Raw genomic sequence first — 18,121 nt, 5'->3', positions numbered from 1 at the left:
TTGTTTATTTGAATAAAAGGGTAAAGAGAATGTAGTGAGAATGTAAAGAGAATGTCCCCAGACAACCCGATGTTGTCTGTAAAAGAGAATGCTGCCATACCAACCCCCGGGGTTGAGTACCAGTGAGAGTATGTTTCCGAGTAATCCAAGAGAAAAGAGAATGGTCTTCCATAAAATTCATAATGTTAATTCCTCTAAGTGAGCCTGTAACGCCCAGATTCTCAGGTATTGATTTAATGTGTGAGTTCTTGATTTCAAGGGCTACTCGACGAGTTGATTTCCCTACTCGTCGAGTAGCAGCGGGTTGGTCCACGTATTTTAATGACCTACTCGCCGAGTCCAAGAAGGGACTCGACGAGTAGGAGCTGGCAGATGAAACCCTAAATCTCGGGGTTTTGCACCCTATTTAAAGGATCATTGGCCTCCCCCAGCCTCTCCTTTACTGCTTCTTGTCCCTCTCAAACCCTAATCGAGTGTGTGTGTTCCATTTGTGTATTTTTGAGCTTGGAAGAGGATTTTGTGGAGAAGGGAGCTTGGAGAGCAAGTATTCAGAAGCAAGGAGCTTGTGGGATCTGAAATCTACCTTATTGGGCATCTTCTGTAAGGTATAAATCGTTACCCTGACCTCATTTCATTCTAGATCCCCTCTTTGGACAAATTCTAGGGTTTTCATGGTATGATTGGAAGCTATTCTTGTGTGCAAGCTAAGATCTGAAGTTGTAACTTCAGAACTGAGCTCCCTTGGGCTTCTTAGTCCATAAAGTTTCCAGCTTGTGCAAGAATGAGACTCTCCCAAGGTGTAAAGCTCCATTGGAAGCTTAGATTGGTCATTTAGGGCCTTTACAGCCTTGCATGTGCGTAAAGTTTGCAACTTTACGTGATAAACATGCCTTAGAAGCTTGGATCTGTAATCGGGAACCTTGTCATGGCTTAAAAAGCGTCTGCATGGATGAAGGTCTGCAAGGACTCGGCGAGTTGGATGAACAACTCGGCGAGCCCGTTGAAGATGGCCATGAACTCGACGAGTTGGACGAACAACTCAGCGAGTCCGTTGAAGATTGCCTTGAACTCGGCGAGTCGTTCAAAGACTCGGTGAGTCGGCTAGGGTTTCTCCTAATTCTTGGACACGTATGAACTCGGCGAGTTAAAGGGGAACTCGACGAGCCAATCAAGGATTTCACGACTTCTTGAGTTCAAGAAGGACTCGACGAGTCGGTGAACTGCACTCGACGAGTCGAGTCAACATGGACTGTTGACTCTGACTGTGGACTTTGACTTGGACCAAGGGTTAACCAGTTGACTTCTGAGGGTATTCTGGTAATTTGGAGATTTATGGAAAAGGGTTTTATGGTAACTATAGGTGGTGAAGTTCATGTTGGTGATCTGGGAGTTGAGCTTTCTGGTTTCAGACGACAGTTGCAAGGTGAGTTATCCTCACTATACTAAGGGGTCTAAGGCACCAAGGCCGACCCATTGGATATGTTATCCTAGCAGTGTTAGATGTTGAGTATGAGTTAGTGTGCATGTTAGTGGTTACGCCAGTTAGGTAGATCTGTAGGACTACCTGTGATGTTATATGATTTTTGTATGCTCGGTAGTTATGTTATATGTTGATATGTTATGTGGGATGGGTTGAGGTGATACTGCTCCGTGCGGTAACCAACAAACTCGGGAGTATTCCAGATATGAGCTGAGGGCCCAGTAGGCATTCCAGACTCATACTGAGGACTCGGGAGCATTCCACATATGAGCTGAGGGCCCGATGGTATTCTAGACTCGTACTGAGGGCTCGATGATATTCCAGATACGAGTTGAGGGCCCGGTAGGCATTCCAGACTCGTACTGAGGGCCCAGGGGTAATCCAGCTTGTAAAGTTGTGGACCCATTGCATGCTGTTTCAGATTGTTATGATATGTTATTACTGATATGGTTATGTGGACTGTATGTGTATCGGTATTTTGGGGGTGACTCACTAAGCTTTCGGGCTTACAGTTTCAGTTTATTGTTTCAGGTACATCAGGGGATCGCGGCAAGGGTAAGGCATGATCGTACAGCTCCTCATATTATGTGTATGTTTCTGGGAATACTCTGATAAATAATATTTTGAGAACAAAGTTGTAATGTTTTGATGAACTTGACATGTTTTAAAAGTTCAAATTTGTTTGAAATTTTTGGATGTTATAAGTTGGTATCAGAGCCTTGGTTTGAGTGAATTGGAGGAACATTCGTGTGAATCCAGTCTCAAATCAAGGAAAGATTTTCAAAATGGTTTTAAATGGTTTTCAAAATAAGTAAAGGAGGATGCAGGGTGTACGATCAGCCGGAGCCAGTAAGTAGACCCCAAAATACCATACAGTTATTTGATTATATGATATGTTAGAACAGCATGCTAGAGGGAGGCTAGGAATCTTCAGGAGTTGCATGATAGAATTGCCTGACTATATGATGCCTGCTAGCCTAGGGTTTTCCCTATATGAAATTGACATCATTACTGTAGTTGCTCAGTGTATGAATTGTGGTTATACATAATTAAGATCTTATAGCCTGAGAATGTTTGATTTAACCTTATGTTCTGTTCTTGTTTGATTGGGAGCTTAGGGTAGGGTTGGATATTCGAAAGTCTATAGGGTCCAGCATTATGTATGGCTAGCATACACTAGTGTTGCAGGGTTGGTGAAAGTTTCAGGGATGGGTGGGATGTGAGAGGCCGGGAGGCCAGTTATGAAATATTTAGCATTCCTCTAGGAGTGAGGATTGAGCGCTCGCCATGTTGTGTATTCAGTTAGGGCGTTTTGGTGATACTTGAGACAAATATGGGTAGGTGTGGAAGGTAGTAGGGGCCCATACTACTGAAAGCACAGGACCCATACGCGTAGCAAGGAAGTCACAACCCCTAGGGTTAGTCGGGAGTTGGCTCCCAGATATTTATGTGGATTATCTGACATCTTGTGGTATGTTTCAGAATGGTGATGACGAGACGCTTTGTGGCTGGATCCGGTTCGGGGACAGGATCAGGAGACAGAGGCCAGGATGGGCCAACAGTACCTGAGCCGGTGGTGCAGATGAGTACAGAGGAGTTGGATGCTAGGATTCGGGAGATCCTGCATGATGAGGTTGCTGCTGCGTTCCGGGCACAGCTGCCGGAGATGTTCGGGTCGATTAAGACCGCCATGGTGGAGTATTTTGATGAGCGCTACGCAGCCCTTGCAGAGACAGCCGCCGCAGCAGCTGCATCAGCTGTATCCGCGGCAGGGGGAGGAGTTGGTAGGGGCTTTCAGTACAGGGACTTCGATAACACGAAGCCCCCTACTTTTGATGGGATGCAGGATCCCATCAAGGCTATGCGATGGATTTCAGATGTGGAGGGGTGTTTCTTCACCTGCTCGTGTCCTACTGACCAGAAGGTCAGGTGTGCTCTGAACCTGCTTAGGTCCGGGGCCAAGGACTGGTGGAGACTTGCGACTGGGTCGTACACTGATGATCAGAGAGTTGTTGTTACTTGGGAGCAGTTTAGGGACATGTTCCACGCCCGTTACATTCCGCGGGTTGAGCGGGAACGTTTGGCACAGGAGTTTCTGAGTTTGAGACAGGATGGGGAGTCGGTGACGGAGATCACCCGGATGTTCACTGATAGGGCGATGTTTTGCCCGGAGTTTGCTTCAGAGCAGGCTCAGATGACCCGTTATCTAAGCATGCTCAATACGGATATCCGTCAATTTGTGTCTACCCAGCGATGCGATACTCTTCTAGAGTTGCAGGAGGCCGCCAGACGGCGTGAGTTGGAGCTTGAGCAGCAGTTAAGAGAGCAGCGACAAGCCCCGACACATTCTCAGTCGGCGCCAAAGCGGTCTAAGACCGCTGATACTAGGACCGGGGGTCAGCAGAGCCGCACTTGTGGGAAGTGTGGCAAGGGTCATTCTGGTGTGTGTCGATTTGGTAGTGGGTGCCACAGGTGTGGCAAGGAGGGGCATTACGTGAAGGACTGTCGCCAGGCCGCCCCAGTTCAGGGTATGAGGTTGGCCACATGAGGGCCAATTGTCCTCTACTTGCCGCCAAGCCGGTACAGGCTCCTGCGCCGGCTACGTTGAGGATTACCGATGGGAGGCAGGGTAGAGCAGAGCCTCCGAAGGCTCAAGGACGCGCATTTCAGCTTACGGCCGAGGAGGCCAAGGCAGCACTGGATGTGGTTGCTGGTATGTTTCTATCCTTTATCTCATTTACTATATCTGTTGTATGCTTATCTGTTGTGCCTGTGATTAGGTACGTTTCTAGTGAACTCCTTTCCTGCTTTGGTTTTGTTCGACTCGGGGGCGAGCTGGAGTGTCCGTTGCGAGTCTCTATCGCCAACGAACACGGGGTTTCTGCTTCTTCAGTTTATCGAGGGTGTGACTTGGAGATTTTCGGGGTGTCTTTTCCGATAGATTTGATTCTGATCCCCATGGGGGAGGTGTGCGTGATTGTAGGCATGGATTGGCTCAGTCGGTTCGGTGCTATGATTGATTGCGAGGGACAGCGAGTGGTAGTTCGAACCCCAAGTGGGGGAGAACTGATTGTATATGGCGAGGGCACCAGAGTGGGATCAGGGTTTTGTTCAGCTGCCAGGGCTCAGCAGTACATTCAGCACGGGTGTGCGGGTTATCTAGCGTATGTGGTGGATACGCGAGTCAGGGATCAGATTTCGGTTTCCGATGTATCGGTGGTCAGGGAGTTTGAAGATGTGTTTCCGGAGGAGTTGCCAGGGATACCTCCGGAGAGGCAGGTCGAGTTCAGGATCGACCTGGTGCCAGGTGCGGCCCTTATCGCTAAGGCGCCGTACCGATTGGCACCACCAGAGATGCAGGAGCTGTCGTCGCAGCTACAAGAACTGTTGGGCAAGCAGTTCATTCGACCTAGCAGTTCTCCATGGGGAGCGCCGATTCTTTTTGTCCGGAAGAAGGACGGTTCGCACCGGATGTGCATTGATTACCGGGAGTTGAATAAGTTAACGGTGAAGAACCGTTACCCACTCCCGAGGATAGACGATCTCCTCGATCAGTTGCAGGGCGCATCTTGGTTTTCCAAGATAGACTTGAGGTCTGGGTATCATCAGGTCAGGGAACATAATGTCTGGTCTACTGCCACCATGTGAGGTTCTCTTGGATTTTCTTGAAACCTGGCACAATAACAAACAGAGAACATAATGTCTGGTCTACTAGCTGTTAGATACATAAGAGACCCTATCATTTGATGATAGAGTGTTACGTCAACAGCAGGTTTTTCCAGAGATGGTGTTAACTTTGTGCCAAACGCCATGGGAACCTTCACCTTCGAATCTCCCGTCATACCAAACTTCGCCAGCAAGTTCTGTTGGGTTTTGAGCATTCTAACACTCCTATGGTGTACATGCAACCCTATAAACCTTGGATCTATGTTTTCTCTATTATACATGCAAATATTAACTATTCCAAGGTTTCATCCTAACTAGCATATTATGAAGCACCTATACTACAAAGTTCTAGTTAGATGACATACCTTTTGATGTAGCTTGATGTCTTCAAGCTTTAAGAGCTTAGCCCCAATAGTGTGGAAGCCTCAAATGGAATCATAAATCACCAAAACACCTTGGAAGAACTTGAGAGAATATGTATGCACACTAAAATCGGCCCACTCTTATTTTCACACACTTGTGCCAATTTTGTGAGCCAAGGACCCCTTTATATATTATGGAGGATTAGGGTTACATCCATGTAAACCCTAATACCCATGACCTTTCATTTACATAGGATACATGGGTTAAAAGCTCCATGGACCATCCATGAAAGCTTAGCCCAAGCTAAATGAACTTGGCCCATTCCATATATATAAGAGTCCATATTTAATTAGTTCTTTTTGATCACTTAATTAATTCTAAATTAATTCTTGATCAATACTAATTAAATAATATGATTCCATATTAATATATTAGAACTTATAATATATTAATATAAATCATAAATATACTATTCTCAAAAGACTATCCATATAAATTGTGTCGGTGAAGTGCAACCCAAATGGACCATGTCGGGTCGGGTCAAGTACATACCAAATATAGTTATGGACTTAGACATTAATCCAACAGTCTCCCACTTGGATAAGTCTAAAACTATTATTGAGTATGACTTCAAAACCTAACTGGCAATCGTAGCTCTTAAAGCCGCTGTCGAACTCTGACCTTGTCAATGACTTGTCCATTAGATAAGGGATCATATATTCCTCCATTCTAGATATCATATGGACTGAGACATGGATTATAATCATTCTCTCTGTCCATTTGTTGTTTCCCGATTTTTGATTTATGATGACTGACTGATTGAACAAATCAAATCAGTCCTGGCTTGGCCAAGCACTCACATGTGTCATCGTTAAATCATCAAGGGGCCCATAGATATCACTTTTATCCCGAAGGTAAAAGGAATGGATAAACTTCGACTCATATGGCTTGTTCTACTACTTGTTGAATCATACACAAAGGCACGTTTTATAACATCGAGTTACCAAATGCGTTTTCGTGCAATCAATGTATAACCAACTCATAGTAACAACTCATATCTCTAGGTTTGAAGAATATAAGATATTATCGTCTCATGATCACTCGTGATAAAATCCATGAAGTGATTCAAATGAGCGTGGGTTGAATCTAATACTCAAAACTTATGAGCACTCATGAGTGTTGTAGCACCACTTTGTCCACCAACTTGGACCTCTACAAACCAACCCATGACAGTCTTGATTCATATCTACTTCCAACATATGACCGACTGTGGATGGTTTGAATAACTTAATCATTCAGGAAGAGCGACTTAGTTATTCTGGAAGTCAAAACATGCAAAGTGAAACACAAGAATAAATGAATCAAATATGGTATCAAACCCTATGAATATAAATAAACACTTTTATTTATCACCATACTGATTACTCATTATTCATTGTTTCGGTTTTATTAACTTTATACTTGAATTAAAAACACTAGTTGTCCCATGCTCCAAGCATGTACACTATGTTTTTCTTAAACAATAGCTTTGCCATACACCAAGTATGCACTCTATGTTTGTCTATGATCCTTACTTTGTGAAATAAACCAATTGAACATAATTTCAATGATTCTAATTTCACACTCCCAAATCCTTATCGAAAAATGTGAGAATTTCAAATTCCTATCATTTATCGAAATCTGTTTAGATTTTAAACTTATATGCACTGACCCTCCTGTAATGAATATGTACAAAGTCACAAAGACTTGTCAACAGTCATTATAAGGTATTCCAATGGAGATCAACTCCATGGAAACTAAGTCTCATATTCAAAGTACATTGCTTTGGACATGCTTCTTGCATTAAGTTTTCTAATCTTACACAGATAACTTCCACCTATGGAGACAACTCCATATTATCATTTTGACTATCACTTCTGAATAAGAGATGCCTCTTTTCAGAATATGTCAATATGGTCCTTCCAAAATTAGCACTATACTTCCAACTGTCCCTGAGCAACCAATCTTTGGTAAACCTCAGATTGTCCTCGACAATTGCTTAATCATTTTAGTCATATCCAATTCTAGACCTTTTCCCTTCTTAATGCCTCTGGGCATTTAGAAAAATTTAGAAATGACAAATATTATAGCACATGCAATCGATCCTGTACCCAAAGCAAATGGTACACAATTCATGATGTCTCACATAAAGACATGATTCTAGACCAGTCTTTTGCTACAATATTTTTTATTGCCATGTTTTCAAAATTTGACTATGAAGAGGGATGTCGTAATCATAATCGAATTTTGAGAACGCAATATATAGAATTTCCTTAAGTTGAACCAATCCAACATGAAATTCATATATATATTCTTGACTAAAGATGATTAAGGTCTCAATCTAAGCCTTTAGAACTGAAATGAAGTATATCCTCTCCCTTAATTATAGCAAAACAACTTTTTCAATCCCTGCAGCCTCACGAATTGAAACTTTTGTTTTCTATAATTAACATTGCTAACTTGCAACACTAACAATAATTATCATGCTCCCACTAACATGATGATTATTAGCATAACACTTATGCTCCCACTAGCTTTGACATGTACTCAGAAATCAGTTGGACTTCTAGAAATCAATACTTTATTGACTTTCTTACCAATGTTCAGATTTCTGATACGAGATGCTTTGATAAAACTTTATCAAAATCATACACCTTTCCTTAGATAGCATGCATGTGTGTCTAAACAATTTCAGAACTATGAAAAGGGATGTCGTAATCATAGTCTCAATTGTTTAGACCTTTTGCCATCTGCTTCAAATCTACTTGGTGGAAGTGTTTCCTCACCATCATTTTCATGAATCGGAGAGAAACCTTATGACCCTTAGATTTTATGGTGTATGTGTTCTTATCCATGTGAATCGTCAAAACCATAGTCACAAAACAAGGATAATGACAAATCCAAACTCATATGGACTGAACTTATGCAATCTTAACTTCTTGCCACCTGGCAGTACAGGGCCTGCCATTGCTTCCAAGTTGTTATGCAACCAATTGAGAACTTTCAGAACTCCTATGCAAAGCCAACTTTAACTGGAATGGGCACAAAATATGTCAACACGATAGGTTATAAACCTCAAGTCGTGTGCTAGTGAAGAACCTCGGGTTTTATTCTTGATTAGTTCTTGAAATTCTTTTTAGGATCTTTAAGACTCCCACTATCCTCTTGACATATAAGACTATCTTGCCAAATATTCAAGAGATAGTGCGGATTCTTTATCAAGACAAACACTTCACACAATTGGCCTTAGTTGGTCTTTGTTTTATCCAAAACATCACAACTTATCAATTTCAAATGTACAAGAGTAGGACACTTTTACTCTTACATTTGACAAGTGTTTTAAACCTTTCTCTAAGATATATCACTCAAGTTACAATCTTGGAGTATGACTCTAAGAATTGTTTTGGAACAAAGTATGACTCATTGTGATATGATTTCTAAATCATTAAGATGATCACAAACATGATACTAAAGTACTCTCCCGTCTTTTCAGATTTGAGAAACTTTTATCTTTCTGCCTAATTTGATTCTTCCCATTCGTTCTGTCATACATTGAGACTTTTCCAATGTTTCAGAATTATACTTAAACTTGTAAGTATAACCATATTTACTAAACTTTAGTAAATCAAATAGTCTTAACGAGCTTTGTGGTGGACATGACCAGTGCACAAGAATGTGTACTCGATCCCTTTAGTCCTTCACTTAACTCACACATCCATGTGAACAAGTAATTAGTCTTGATTTTCCAATGCTTGAAAGTTCTCATTCATCATACTATTCAACTTGCATGATTCCAAGTTTCGGTCCAATTGAAACTTGGGCGATGAGGAACTTTCCTGATTTGGTAAATTTAGACACTACCACAAATGAAAGAATCAAATCCATTTTCCAATATTGCTGTCAGTGGAATCATATAAACAACAATTTTTCCACAAATGCCATTGTAAGGATACTTCAAATAAATAAAATTAAATAATTTTCTTTTATTTTAAAACTTTGCGGAAAAACTTATCCTTACAATCCACATGGAAAATTGTTGTTATCTATTCCTTAGCAATATATCATAACTTCTTAAGCAACTGCTCAAAATTCTGATGCGATCGAAATCCACCTTCGCGATCAGAATCAGCATATACTTCCTTTAAGATTTCTCTCTATTCTTTGATTCTTAAAACATCAACATGTGACCCAGTCACATCATGTAATGAGGATCTCAGAATAGAACTTAACAGAGTTAGATAATGGGCTCTACCTGATGTAGAGTCAAACTTATTGACTTTAACATCCTTAGGTAAATTTGGCAGCTTTGCAATCAACGCCCCTTCCTTTGGCAAAATAAACATATGGACCCTTTGGTAATGGGACTATCTCAGACTTAGCCTTTCTCTTTACCATTTGGTCAACCGGGTTGACTATGGTCAATCCCTTTCCATTGGGAAGAGAATGTTTTTTTTTGGATTTCCAGTGTCACCATTGTCACTGTCCATAAAGTTTTTGGGAAGTTGATCTTCTAATCAAATTTGCTTTACTATCGTTCCAAATCATTGCTGATTCAGCAGCACCAAGCAAATAGATATGATCATTAAGGTTCATGTCATAGTCTGTTTCATAGTAGTCCCAAAGGAACTCACTATGTGACTTAGAAAGTGATTGAACATCCAACTTTCTCAAGACTTTGACACCCAACTCTCCCGGCTTGTCAATATGTGACTTCATCTCTAAGATGTGATCACACATAGACCTTGCTTGCCATTAGGGCTTGAGTGACCTTGAACTTGTGGGTTAGGGAGAATAATTGGAGGAGGTGGAGGAAGAGAAGTATGACTTCCATGAGCCAAACTCGGGAAGTCATATTCATTAGGAAAGCTTGGTTTGGGAAGATCATTGTTGTCTAAACCATACATCAACAATGGGAGAAATTCACGCAAAGTTGATTTAAGTCCTTAATATAACACCCAATATGATATATTAAGGCTAGGACCCAACAAACTATTTTATAACTTGGAAGAGGGATGCCGTAATCCAAGCTATAAAATATTTGAAGGTAGGTGAATGACGATTCACCAATTTCCACCAAGATAAACGAAATGTATTATTAGGTTTTAATTGGTTTTGAAACTCCTAGATTCTTTTGAGATTCATTGAACTTTTCAATGGCATGTTTCAATCTCGAGTGTGCCCTTCAGGTTTTGTGACTGGGATGCCGAGGATCACAAAACAAGGTGTGAAGTAACCATGCAAATATACTTGGTACCCTTAATATTTACCCCTCAGTCGATGTGCCGGTTAACCACACACGCTCCAACGATACTATGATAAACATTAAGTTACCCTTTGCCTACCTTGTTAAGTCCAGGTTCGTGTGCCGGTTAACCACACACGCTCCACTAACAGCTTAAACAAAGTGCAAAGTGTAATTTCATGGATTAGCACCTTATTCACATTTTCCTAAGTAACTAAGTTTGGGAATTTATAAGTGTTTAGTTACTTAGTATTTATCATTATACTTATAATGAAGGGAGAATTATAGTCCTTGTCCTACCTGTTCGGCTAACGACCCTCCACCAGTCAAGGAAGCGTTGGGTGAGAGTGGACACCCATTAAATTGTCATTTTATAGGCAGTAACCTTATACCCCCCTTATAGACCGGCTTCGTGAATGAGGCATACTAATGGTAAGACGACTTGCTCTTATACATATAATATATTAAACTTTTAATATTATAATAGTATAAGGGTGTATTTTAGACATTTAAAATACTTGGTGGTTTAATCTATTAATTAAACTATACTCTTAATTTAATTAAATTTAAACCATGTCATTATGGAATTATTAATTCTCTTTTAATTAAACACTTTAATTATCTATTAATAAAGTCCACAAGAGTTAATTGAATTATTCAATAAAAACATCATAATTCCAATTATTAAATTCAAAATTAAAACCATTTAATTAATTGTTTAAGTTATGAACCCAAGAGTTTTAGAATTCAATTCTTTTTTTTTATCATAAAAAACATTTTCCAAATTCCAAAACTTGAGGGCAAGTTTTGTAACTCTTGAAAACTTTTGGATTCCATAACTTATGGAGTTAAATACTTGTTTTATGATGAAACTTTTCATGTTCCATAACTTAAGAACAAGTTATGGAATTCTTTAAAACATTAAGACCAAGTTTTGTAACTCCATAAAAAACTTTGAATCAATTTTTTTAAAAAACCTTTTCATATCCATAACTTATGGAGGTTTCAAAAAACTCTTTAGATCAAACTTTTAAAACTAATAAAATAATCATATCATTTTATCTTTTGCTAAATTTGACCTAATTCAACTCATATAGCAAATGATTCAAATTTTACAAATAATTAGTTTTTCACAAAAACAAGTAATTATCTTAAAATTTGACAAACGTCATGTTTTTTTTCCTTTTTTTTCAACTTGAAAATAAAACATTTGCATCAATATAACAGAAAACAACCAATGGCTCTGATACCACTGTTGGGTTTTGAGCATTCTAACACTCCTATGGTGTACATGCAACCCTATAAACCTTGGATCTATGTTTTCTCTATTATACATGCAAATATTAACTATTCCAAGGTTTCATCCTAACTAGCATATTATGAAGCACCTATACTACAAAGTTCTAGTTAGATGACATACCTTTTGATGTAGCTTGATGTCTTCAAGCTTTAAGAGCTTAGCCCCAATAGTGTGGAAGCCTCAAATGGAATCACAAATCACCAAAACACCTTGGAAGAACTTGAGAGAATATGTATGCACACTAAAATCGGCCCACTCTTATTTTCACACACTTGTACCAATTTTGTGAGCCAAGGACCCCTTTATATATTATGGAGGATTAGGGTTACATCCATGTAAACCCTAATACCCATGACCTTTCATTTACATAGGATCCATGGGTTAAAAGCTCCATGGACCATCCATGAAAGCTTAGCCCAACCTAAATGAACTTGGCCCATTCCATATATATAAGAGTCCATATTTAATTAGTTCTTTTTGATCACTTAATTAATTCTAAATTAATTCTTGATCAATACTAATTAAATAATATGATTCCATATTAATATATTAGAACTTATAATATATTAATATAAATCATAAATATACTATTCTCAAAAGACTATCCATATAAATTGTGCCGGTGAAGTGCAACCCAAATGGACCATGCCGGGTCGGGTCAAGTACATACCAAATATAGTTATGGACTTAGACATTAATCCAACAGTTATGCAGTGGGAGATTCCGAAATCTCCCTCAGATATTAGGAGCTTTCTGGGATTGGCAGGGTACTACCGGAGGTTTATACGGTATTTCGCCAAGATTGCAGTACCCCTCACTCGTCTGACGAGGAAGGGGGTGGATTTCCGGTGGGGCCCCGAGCAGCAAAGGGCGTTTGAGACCCTCCGTCAGCGTTTGTGTGAGGCACCAGTCTTGACACTCCCGGAGGGAGTTGAGGATTTTGTGGTGTTCTGTGATGCATCCATCACAGGTTTAGGGGCGGTCCTCATACAGAGAGGACGAGTGCTAGCCTACGCATCGCGGCAGCTGAAGCCGCATGAGACGAGATACCCTACGCATGACTTGGAGCTGGGGGCGGTGGTGTTCGCCCTCAAGATATAGAGACATTACCTCTATGGGGTCCACTGTACCATTTACACGGATCACAAGAGCTTGAGACATATCATGGATCAGCCACACCTGAACATGAGGCAGCGCAGGTGGCTGGATGTAGTCAAGGACTACGATTGCGAGATCCTTTACCATCCTGGTAAAGCGAATGTAGTTGCGGATGCTTTGAGCCGCAAGTCAGCTGGGCCTTCCACCCCAGCGGTATGTATGAGGATAGCGGTGGATTCTCCGCTTGTGGGTTTGATCAGAGATGCCCAGGTTGAGGGCATACGACCGAAGAATTGGAAGCTGGAGAGGATCAAGGGCGAGAATACCCAATTCGTGCAGGATAGTCGGGGACTATTGACCCGATACGGTCGGGTTTAGGTTCCAATGTCGGGCGGGGTTAGGCAAATGGTTATGGAGGAGGCTCATAAGTCTCATTTCTCTATTCACCCGGGGGCCTCCAAGATGTACCGGGATTTGAGTTTGAGCTATTGGTGGCCGTGCATGAAGCGAGAAATCGCTTGGTACGTCGAGAGGTGCTTGACCTGTAGGATGGTCAAGGCCGAGCAACAGAAGCCGCATGGCAAGCTGCAGCCCCTGGAGATTCCCATGTGGAAATGGGAACAGATCACGATGGATTTTATTACCAAGTTGCCAAGGACGGCAAAGGGGTTTGATGCTATATGGGTCATCATGGATCGATTGACCAAGAGTGCCCATTTCTTGGCTATACGGGAGAGCTCATCGGCCGAGAAATTGGCCGAAGTGTACGTTCGCTAGATCGTGTCTCGCCATGGGGTTCCCGTTTCCATTGTCTCTGATCGGGATGTCAGATTTACCTCCCGCTTCTGGCAAAAGTTTCACAAGGAGCTGGGCACGCGGTTGCACTTCAGCACAACATTCCACCCGCAGACAGACGGCCAAAGCGAGCGGACTATTCAGACCCTTGAGGACATGTTGAGGGCGTGTGTCATTGATTTCGGTGGGAGTTGGGATTCTCACCTACCGCTTGCGGAGTTCGCCTACAACAACAGCTATCATTCTAGCCTTGGCGCCCCGCCATTCGAGCTGTTGTATGGGCGGAGATGTCGCACCCCGGTTTGTTGGGGTGAGGTGGTCTTGCAGACTACCGAGAAGATTCAGCAGATTAGGCAGCGACTGCAGACCGCTCAAAGTCGGTAGAAGAGTTACGCCAACCGGCGCCGCTCCGAGTTAGAGTTTCAGGTCGGTGACATGGTACTCCTGAAGGTCTCGCCCTGGAAGGGCGTGATCCGCTTCAGGAAGAGGGGAAAATTGGGTCCCCGGTATATTGGGCCGTTCAGGATCATTGCCAGGGTTGGCAAGGTAGCTTACAGGCTAGAGCTGCCGGAGGAGCTTAGTCGGATACACAACACTTTCCACGTTTCGCAGATGCGAAAGTGCATTATGGATCAAGAGGAGGTGGTGCCACTGGATGATATTCAGGACGATGAACGCCTGAATTACGTAGAGAGGCTTGTGTCCATACTGGAGAAAAAGATGAAGATTCTAAGGAATAAGGAGATACCTTTGGTGAAGGTACAGTGGGAGCATCGGAGGGGGTCCGAGTGGACGTGCGAGACGGAGGCTAAAATGCGGGAGCATTACCCGGAGTTATTCGCTGCAGCAGACTTCGATGACGAAGTCTAGTTCAAGTGGGGGAGAATTGTAACGCCCCGATTCTCAGGTATTGATTTAATGTGTGAGTTCTTGATTTCAAGGGCTACTCGACGAGTTGATTGCCCTACTCGTCGAGTAGCAGCGGGTTGGTCCACGTATTTTAATGACCTACTCGCCGAGTCCAAGAAGGGACTCGACGAGTAGGAGCTGGCAGATGAAACCCTAAATCTCGGGGTTTTGCACCCTATTTAAAGGATCATTGGCCTCCCCCAGCCTCCCCTTTACTGCTTCTTGTCCCTCTCAAACCCTAATCGAGTAAGTGTGTTCCATTTGTGTATTTTTGAGCTTGGAAGAGGATTTTGTGGGGAAGGGAGCTTGGAGAGCAAGTATTCAGAAGCAAGGAGCTTGTGGGATCTGAAATCTACCTTATTGGCCATCTTCTGTAAGGTATAAATCGTTACCCTGACCTCATTTCATTCTAGATCCCCTCTTTGGACAAATTCTAGGGTTTTCATGGTATGATTGGAAGCTATTCTTGTGTGCAAGCTAAGATCTGAATTTGTAACTTCAGAACTGAGCTCCCTTGGGCTTCTTAGTCCATAAAGTTTCCAGCTTGTGCAAGAATGAGACTCTCCCAAGGTGTAAAGCTCCATTGGAAGCTTAGATTGGTCATTTAGGGCCTTTAGAGCCTTGCATGTGCGTAAAGTTTGCAACTTTACGTGATAAACATGCCTTAGAAGCTTATATCTGTAATCTGGAACCTTGTCATGGCTTAAAAAGCGTCTGCATGGATGAAGGTCTGCAAGGACTCGGCGAGTTGGATGAACAACTCGGCGAGCCCGTTGAAGATGGCCATGAACTTGACGAGTTGGACGAACAACTCAGCGAGTCCGTTGAAGATTGCCTTGAACTCGGCGAGTCGTTCAAAGACTCGGCGAGTCGGCTAGGGTTTCTCCTAATTCTTGGACACGTATGAACTCGGCGAGTTAAAGGGGAACTCGACAAGCCAATCAAGGATTTCACGACTTCTTGAGTTCAGGAAGGACTCGACGAGTCGGTGAACTGCACTCGACGAGTCGAGTCAACATGGACTGTTGACTCTGACTGTGGACTTTGACTTGGACCAAGGGTTAACCAGTTGACTTCTGAGGGTATTCTGGTAATTTGGAGATTTATGGAAAAGGGTTTTATGGTAACTATAGGTGGTGGAGTTCGTGTTGGTGATTCGGGAGTTGAGCTTTCTGGTTTCAGACGACAGTTGCAAGGTGAGTTATCCTCACTATACTAAGGGGTCTAAGGCACCAAGGCCGACCCATTAGATATGTTATCCTAGCAGTGTTAGATGTTGAGTATGAGTTAGTGTGCATGCTAGTGGTTACGCCAGTTAGGTAGATCTGTAGGACTACCTATGATGTTATATGATTTTTGCATGCTCGGTAGTTATGTTATATGTTGATATGTTATGTGGGATGGGTTGAGGTGATACTGCTCCGTGCGGTAACCAACAAACCCAGGAGTATTCCAGATATGAGCTGAGGTCCCAGTAGGCATTCCAGACTCATACTGAGGACTCGGGAGCATTCCAGATATGAGCTGAGGGCCCGATGGTATTCTAGACTCGTACTGAGGGCTCGATGATATTCCAGATACGAGCTGAGGGCCCGGTAGGCATTCCAGACTCGTACTGATGGCCCAGGGGTAATCCAGCTTGTGAAGTTGTGGACCCATTGCATGCTGTTTCAGATTGTTATGATATGTTATTACTGATATGGTTATGTGGACTGTATGTGTATCGGTATTTTGGGGGTGACTCACTAAGCTTTCGGGCTTACAGTTTCAGTTTATTGTTTCAGGTACATCAGGGGATCGCGGCAAGGCTAAGGCATGATCGTACAGTTCCTCATATTATGTTGATGTTTCTGGGAATACTCTGATAAATAATATTTTGAGAACAAAGTTGTAATGTTTTGATGAACTTGACATGTTTTAAAAGTTCAAATTTGTTTGAAATTTTTGGATGTTATAAGTTGGTATCAGAGCCTTGGTTTGAGTGAATTAGAGGAACATTCGTGTGAATCCAGTCTCAAATCAAGGAAAGATTTTCAAAATGGTATTAAATGGTTTTCAAAATAAGTAAAGGAGGATGCAGGGTGTACGATCAGCCGGAACTCTACAAGATGGATCAAGGATTGCAGTGAAATGTCTTCATAGTGTTGGTCTTATGCAAGTTAAGAAATCATTCTTGGCTGAGGTTGAGTCCATAGGCAGCATTCACCATGTGAATCTTGTTCGACTTAGAGGATTTTGTGCATGGAAATCAGAGAGACTTCTTGTCTATGATTTCATGAGTAACGGATCTTTAGACCAATGGATCTACTATGGAGACCGAAAGCATGTACTCAAGTGGGAATGTCGAAAAAAGATTTTTCTTGATATTGCTAAAGGTTTAGCATATCTCCATGAAGAATGTCGGCAAAAAATCATCCATCTCGATATTAAACCTCAGAACATACTCCTGGACAAAGATTTCAATGCCAAAATATCTGATTTTGGGTTGTCTAAGCTCATTGATAGAAATCAAAGCCAAGTGATAACTACAATGAGAGGAACCCCTGGTTATCTTGCTCCAGAATGGTTAAGCTCCATTATCACCGAAAAGGTGGATGTATACAGCTTTGGGATCGTTCTTTTGGAAATCTTATGTGGGAGGAAGAATTTTGATAGATCTCAGCCAGTAGAATGTTGGCACTTACTGGATATCTTTCAGAGATGTTGGGAACAAGGAGCATTGTTAGATATAGTTGATAGTTGCAGTGATGATATGCATGTACATGGTAATGAAGTCATGGAGATGATGAAAGTTGTTTCGTGGTGTTTGCAAACTGATTTTACGAAAAGGCCTTCAATGTCAACAATGATTAAGGTGTTGGAGGGAGTAATGAATGTTGAGTCGGACTTGGATTACAACTTCTTACACTCAAGGCTGCAGAAATGAACAGACGAATATGAGAAGTACTCAATGCCATTGTTGCCATCTATTCTATCAGGGCCGAGGTGATCTTGCAGTGAGGTTATTTTGGATCATTTCTATGTATCCCTGTAATGTTTATGCCTTTTATTTCTTCAAGAACACTTATATATATATATATATATATATATATATATATATATATATATATATATATATATATATATATATATATATATATATATATATATATATATATATATATATCGTTGTATGTGTTGTCTACGGTTATTAGAGCATCCACAATGGGGGAAAAATAAGAGTTGAATA

General features: G+C 41.6%; 1 pseudogene; it reads left to right on the top strand.

Annotated features, from left to right (window-relative positions):
- Positions 1-16,966: 16,966 nt before the first annotated feature.
- Positions 16,967-17,818, top strand: LOC145130374 (G-type lectin S-receptor-like serine/threonine-protein kinase SD2-5 pseudogene; annotated as a pseudogene).
- The last annotated feature ends 303 nt before the right edge of the window (positions 17,819-18,121 follow it).

The sequence above is a fragment of the Lactuca virosa genome, chromosome 8 (genome assembly GCF_052849685.1).
Source record: "Lactuca virosa cultivar CGN04683 chromosome 8, Lactuca_virosa_CGN04683_v6, whole genome shotgun sequence".
In the NCBI taxonomy this organism is placed as follows: Eukaryota; Viridiplantae; Streptophyta; class Magnoliopsida; order Asterales; family Asteraceae; genus Lactuca; species Lactuca virosa.
This window is presented reverse-complemented; position numbering and strand designations above follow the sequence as displayed.